At 47.6% G+C, this 6666-nt stretch overlaps 1 long non-coding RNA gene across 7 annotated transcripts in view; it reads left to right on the top strand.

The window, feature by feature from the left end:
• The window catches only part of LOC143528223 (uncharacterized), a 90202-nt gene extending 89227 nt beyond the window's left edge, over window positions 1–975 (top strand). For 6 of the 7 annotated variants that reach the window (XR_013134406.1, XR_013134405.1, XR_013134410.1 and 3 more), the window contains one exon: window positions 1–975. This exon is cut by the window's left edge. This is a non-coding gene — a long non-coding RNA (uncharacterized LOC143528223). The other variant, XR_013134409.1, reaches the window with a different exon arrangement.
• The last annotated feature ends 5691 nt before the right edge of the window (window positions 976–6666 follow it).

Below are 6666 nucleotides of genomic sequence, written 5' to 3'. Positions count from 1 at the left end.
AGGATTTTGTAGCAACTGTTTATTTTTGTTTATTCGTTCAAGGCAGCAGGTAGAATAATTTAATGAATTCAGGTGATACAAACTCAAATGTCACACCTCTGAGTTTTAGCACCATGCTTTTATTTGTTTGTTTATTTATTGATGTCTTTATCATTGCTATGTGTGCTTGAAAAAATGTGCTTAAATTTAAAATTGAATCAAGGCATGCAATTTCTTCAGAGAATCAGAGTTAACTCAGTTTATGTAAACTGACATTTCATTGGGAGTTAATCATTTTTTAATTGAAAATTCTTTAGAAAATCCCCATATATGCATTTATCTTAGACAGCAGTGTATGTTCTAAGAGGTTACAATGTTATAGTACTTAAACTGTACTTAAAATTGGTGAGTTGCATGTTTTCAGTTTAAAAATGATTGTGCTACAGTTAGCCTCTCTGATTGGCTCAGACATTCCTGACTCATTTGCATGAGAGAAAAAGTGCAAGCATGTACATAATATTTGGACATATTCTAACTGAAAGGCTACAGAGCTTGAAAGACATACAGAGATTCTTTGGAATAATTAATAATGGAGTAATTAGGCATATGACTTATGCTTTAAAAAGCATTTATTGTGGTAATGTAATAAATGTAACATTTAGAAACTTAAATTGTAAAATTTATTCAGTTTTGTCAATTAATTTTGATCCTGTCTATGTAAAGGTAATATAAAGATTTGCAATTTCAGTTTAAAAAACTATCCTTAAAGTGAAACAATAATACAGTAATTCATTGGTCTGTACTGTTCTGTTGTTAAATTGGACGTTTATTAAACTCTATACAGTTTATATGTTTCTAATAATCACAAAATACTCTTATAGTTTCAGATGAGGAATTAAATACTGTTTCTTATAACTGTAGACAAAAATAATATTCAATCTCAAATGAAAGCAAACTCATTCTTTCTCAAAATGAAAACATGCATAACAATAAAATATTTACAGTTTTTTAAATAAAGTTCTTGTGTGGCCCTTATTTTCTCAGTCATATATCTACTGCAAACATCCTGCTATTCTCTCAACCCTCAAATCTGCAAAATCTGCTTTTCCTGAAAGTGCTTATATATTGCTTATATTATGGTCCAGAGCTCAATTGTTTTCTCTCTCTCTCTCTCTCTCTCTCTCTCCTCTCTCTCTCTCTCTCTCTCTCTCTCTCTCTCTCTCTCTCTCTCTCTCTCTGTCACTTTGTTGTATACACACTCTTCAAAACTATGTGGTTAATGATTGTATGTCTTTATTTTCCCCTAAATCAAATCTACTTCAAAAATTATTTGTGTGGTAAATCAATCGAATGATTGTTTGAAAATGCAGGTAAATTGCTTTCTTTTTTCAAGGCAATTTAGTGTCAAGAGCACTAGCACTCAATCATATCTAGATTCTGGAACTCCTCAAAATAAAAGCACTAGAAAATTCATTATTCCTGTGTCCCACAATCACGACGTGAAGCAAACAGAGCCGGCGAAAATGAAAACACCCCACCGCTTATGATTCTGTATACATTAATGTTGAAATATGCGGCATATCATAGAAACATAACATAAAACCTATAATGTAATCATGTCCAAAACAGTGTTGCCCAGCACTCTGTAGGGCTGTGTTCATTTAAATATTCATTTAGCAAAGTGGCTACACGCAGATGCCCAAGTTCTCCGCCCAGCTGCCCAAGGCTGGCAGCAGTGCCAGGTGAGTCCCAGGGCTGTGGTTAGCAGGACAAGCCAGACGAGGGGTGACAGGGCGGGTGGTGATGGAGGGCAAACAAGGCTGTCTGGAGCCCCCCACGACTGAAACCACATGGGCAGCTGAGAGGGCCTGCTTATGGAAACCAGCTTGGAGGTCCCGGCAGCCGTGGGCGAGAGACAGTGAGTGAGTGAGCGGAGTGACTCTCTCACCTGTCCCTGAGCTGTGTGTAAGTGATAAGGGTGGACGCGAGTTGTGGACGCGAGTTAGCACACAGAGTGTAGGGCGTTCTGCACAAGGTACAATGATGGAACAAGAAACTGTAGAACTTTCATGTAGGATCAACCCAGCAGCCCCGAGGTGCTGAAACTGTCACGGTTACACTGTCCGCCTCCGTCTTGTTCTCTCCCTCTCTCTCTCTCTCTTATCATCCCTCTCACTCTCTCTCTCTCCCTCACTCTCTCTCTCACTCCCTCTGTCCATCTCTCATTTTGCCTCCTGTATGTCTTCTGTGCCTCTCTGTATCTCACGTTTAGCCCTGTTGTTCTTTTTCTCGACCACTCTTTGTCTGTACTGTCTGTTTTTGCACACCTAGTCTTTCTCACTCTCCCTCCTCCTCTCTCTCTCCCTCTCACTCTCCCTCCTCTTCTCTCCCTCTCTTCCTCTTTCCTTGCTCGGTGTCCGTCTCCTGTCATCTCCACCACAGTGTCCACCTCATCCACACTTTCGATCTCATTATGCTCGTTGATTAAGGCACCGTGTCTCTCTAGACGACTTAATCACGAGACCAGGAGCCGTTCGCGAGAGGAGCGGAGACTGAGACCCTGCGCTGACTCGAGGTGAGACTCGGGCCCTGTCACCCACAAAGACCAATCGAACCTCCATCTGCGTCAGGTCCAAATTGCATCCTGCGTATTTCTAGATTTACACTGAACGTTATTGTGCCATGACCAAGGGGTCAGGTGGAGAGTGCTCCATGAAAACAAACAATTAATTTGGGATGGAGGTGTAATGGGATGAGCTCCCATCGGCCCAGATCCATTGTTCTGCCGAAATTAAGCGCAGCAGGTCATGTGTCACTGGGCACTGACCCTCAGACCATTCACCAACCGGCTTTTATTAGGCACGGCAAGACAAGGGGTCAAACACTGTTACAAGCCAACCAAACATCATACACACACACACACACACTCGCTGTTTCTTTAGTTTATCCCCATTCTGAGTGGTGCTGCATTTATCAAACAAAAGGCCTTACATTCTCTGAAGGGACTCGGGCCCTCCAGTGGTGTGTCTGGTTGTATTAGCCTGCCTGGTGCTCTGTGTTCTCCACTAATGGATCCAGGCTCGGCTGCGTGGTGCTGGGCTTGTGCATCGCAGGGTCCTGGTGAAGGCGTGCTGGTGGCTGGGCTACATGTGGCGGGTTGAAGTGAGCTCCACCGGGGGTGGAGACATTCACCTTCCCAAGGCTGGTGTTCGAATGTGTGTGTGTTGTTGTTTTGTTTTTCTTTTTATTTTGACTCCTTCTCTCAGTCCAGAATTGCTGGCGTCATTGTCGGGCCTGGCCCGGGAGCTCCTGGTGCGTGAAGAGTTAATCGCAGGGCGACTGTCTGACAGCTGCGCAGTGTAAACGTGACGTGTGGTAAAAACATCTGATACTCTAGCTGTAGGCCACAGATACCACGAGCTGGTAAGAGAAAAAAAAGTGTATTTACAGCAGCACAGTATCACAGCATACAGACGGGTGGCACAGTATCACAGCATACAGACGGGTGGCACAGGGTCACACAGTATACAGACGGGTGGCACAGGGTCACACAGTATACAGACGGGTGGCACAGGGTCACACAGTATACAGACAGGTGGTACAGTATCACACAGTATAGTGGCGGGTGGCACAGGGTCACAGCATACAGACGGGTGGCACAGGTCACCTCTATACAGCCCTCATTTACATTCAGCTGTGAAATGTTTGTCTGCACGTTTTATTTCCCACCTTTCCGCATGTGACACATTAATATTTCAAACTGGTAAAATAACAACAGCTGGTGAGTGCTTCACACGCTGTCTGTTTCCAATCAGCAGACTCAGAGACAAGTAGAGAGAAAGAGACACAGAAAGAGAGGTAACCAGGGCTCTCGTAAGGCTGTGTCTGCCTTAATTGATCAGGTGTCGGGTAGGAGGGGAGACACTGTGTGTGTGCCCCGCAGCACAAAGCCTGAATTCCAACTTCAATCCCCCTACCCAAGACTCAATTTCATCCATGACCCGACATTATACAAACGAGGAGGGGACAGATAGGTGTCTCAGCTTTCTGCCCGTGCCCTTTCTCTGCCTGGGGCTATGAAGGTGCAGCCGTCCACTCTCCAGTGTGAATGTGGGGCGCCAGGTATTCAGAAACCCCTCTGAGCACTTTCGTTTTGTGAAGACTTACCAAAGTAGCAACAGGTAGGTGCCAGCCTTTGCTGCTCTGATAACACGTACGTGGCTTGAAACCCCCTGACAGAAAGCAGCCCTCCAATCCCGCATCTCCTTGGTCACCCTGGGAAGAGGGTCTCTGTGGGGGCTGTCGGTACACTGTGAAGAATCAGCACCATTATAAATCATCAGTAGTTTGTTAAATGAGCTGAACACATAAGTGGCACACATGGACGTTTCTAAAAGTGCCATTTCACGCAGTGTCACGACAGAGTCTCTGCTCTCAGGGCCGTGCAACTAGCCTTTCAGAGGGCCAGTGACTGCCGGCATTCTTCTGGGTCCCAGAAATGCAGGGTGGGGAGGTTTTTTTTTGGGGGGGAGGGGGGGGGGTACAGACAGAGGCTGGTTCATGCACTCAAACACACACACACAAACAACACACACACACACACACACACACACACACACACACACACACACACACACACACACACACACACACACACACACTGGCTGTGTCTCCATGTGCCACTGTTGGGCGAACACACAGGCAAGCATCCTATGCTAAGGCCTTTTTGTTCTACAATAGCAATAGCAGACAGAAGAGTATAGCACTGATTAGGCTGTCAAACAGGGACCTTTTGGACTTGTGTTAGCTACGAATGTTGTTCTCAGTTATCAGCAGTGTTGGGAACGTTACTTTAAAAAAGTAATTAGTTATAGTTACTCACTACTTGTTCAAAAAAGTAACTGAGTTAGTAACTGAATTACTCTATAATAAAAGTAACTCGTTACCAGGGAAAGTAACTATTTGTGTTACAGTTAAAAAAAGGTTATATGCCAATTAATTACGTTTTTTTTAAGCAGTTTTCACAGTCAGTTGAAATGAGTAGATCAGAAATGTCACGGTACGGCGGCCCCCTACTGGTCGCCCCCGTCTACAGCAGCAGCTTGTCCTGTGGGTGTGGCGTTGTGTTCGTCCCTCAGGTGGGCGGAGCCCGCGATCCGTCTCACCTGAGGGTCGTTTGTTTGTCTATATATGTCTTGTCTGTGTACCAGTTGACTGCTGGTTATTATATCCTTAATTCGGATCAGTTCACGGGTTTTGGTTTGCGCACTTTACATATTAAACCATCCTATTTCCCTGAGACTTGGCGTGATCGCTTCCATTTATTTTCGCTCACCCTGCCCGTCACAGAATAACCAGCCACCTTCGGAAGCCGCCAGTCTCCTTTGCTTTCTCCTTCGTTCGTGGTCATGTCTCGTGGTAAGTGTTTGTCTGCGTGGTGTTTTGTTTGAAGAGCTCCGCCGTGCTTTTGTGTTGTGTTTTGTGTGTGTGTAGCACGGCGAGGACCAGGGCAGTCTGCCCTGAGACAGCTCTTCATGTCCGTCGTTTGTCTGTCTGAAGAGTTTCGCCGTGCGTTTGTTTTGTGTGTTGCACGGCGAGGACCAGGGCGTCTTCCCTGTAAAACTCTTCATGTTGTGTGGGTGAAGTGTACATGTGAACGGGCGTGTGGACCTGTGTGCGTGCTCGTGGTGTTTTGTGTTTAGTGTTTCGTGTGTGACGCGGGTGCCGCTCGTCACTGTCGCCTCGCTCCCCTGTCGTCTTGTGTTTTGTGTGGGGGAGCGACTGCGATCTGAGCGGCACGTCACAACATACCGAGCGCGCATGTAAGAGTTCCGTTCGTTCGTTGTTTGTACACTGTTTTTTGTTTGTCTAGTCTTTGCGTGTGTGTTGTTCTTGCGTGCCCGTGATTATGTTGTGTGTAATTCCACACATGCTCCTCCCCTTAAATGTGTGTTGGGGGTGGACCAGTGGTGGTCCCGTGCCACGGAATATGGCGCGGAGGGCGTAGCTCCTAAGGGAGGCCCTGACCAGGGAGTCGAGGGTGTTCTCCGGAGCCGGTAGGGGCCCCTCTCCTGATGCATCAGGTGAGTTGTTTGGTGTCCCCTCCTGCTGAGATGGAGACCCCTCCCCCCGGATGCGGGGTGCCGAGATGATCAGGGTAAGTGCGCGTATGTGTTTTGTGTTGGTGTGTGTGCATTTTGTGTTTTATGTGCAGGTGCTTCTCCCTGGCGGTGGATCGTGGCAGTCCTGGACCTTGTGGGGGTCTCCAACTGGCAGGAGCCCCCTTATGTCGTGGGGTGACCGGAGCCCGGTCGGAAAGAGCCCCTCCCTAGAGGGCTGGGGCCCCCGGATGTTTGGGGACGATAGGGCTCTGGTCCGAAGAGCTCCTGCTGAAGATGGAGACCCTCCCTCCTGCTCGGGGTGACCAGGAGGCCCTTGGGGGCTGTTCCCCAGCCCGCGATAAGGGCGCTCTGGGCCTCGGTCTCTGGCGCTCCTGGGTTTGGTGGAGGAGTCCACCTCGTAAAGTCAGGCCCCGGCTGGGGCTGACTCCCCAGGAGGCTGGGGTGGCCCCTAGCAGAAGGCAGGGGCCAGCTCCGGGAGGAGGTAGGTCCAGGAGATGACTTGGCCACGCCCCAGGGAGGTAACCTGCACACATACACCCCGGACGGACACGGAGCCGTGGCCCGC

This window comes from Brachyhypopomus gauderio, chromosome 12 (genome assembly GCF_052324685.1).
Source record: "Brachyhypopomus gauderio isolate BG-103 chromosome 12, BGAUD_0.2, whole genome shotgun sequence".
Taxonomy (NCBI): Eukaryota; Metazoa; Chordata; class Actinopteri; order Gymnotiformes; family Hypopomidae; genus Brachyhypopomus; species Brachyhypopomus gauderio.
Note: the sequence above shows the minus strand (reverse complement) of the source record. Positions and strands in the feature narration are given on the sequence as shown.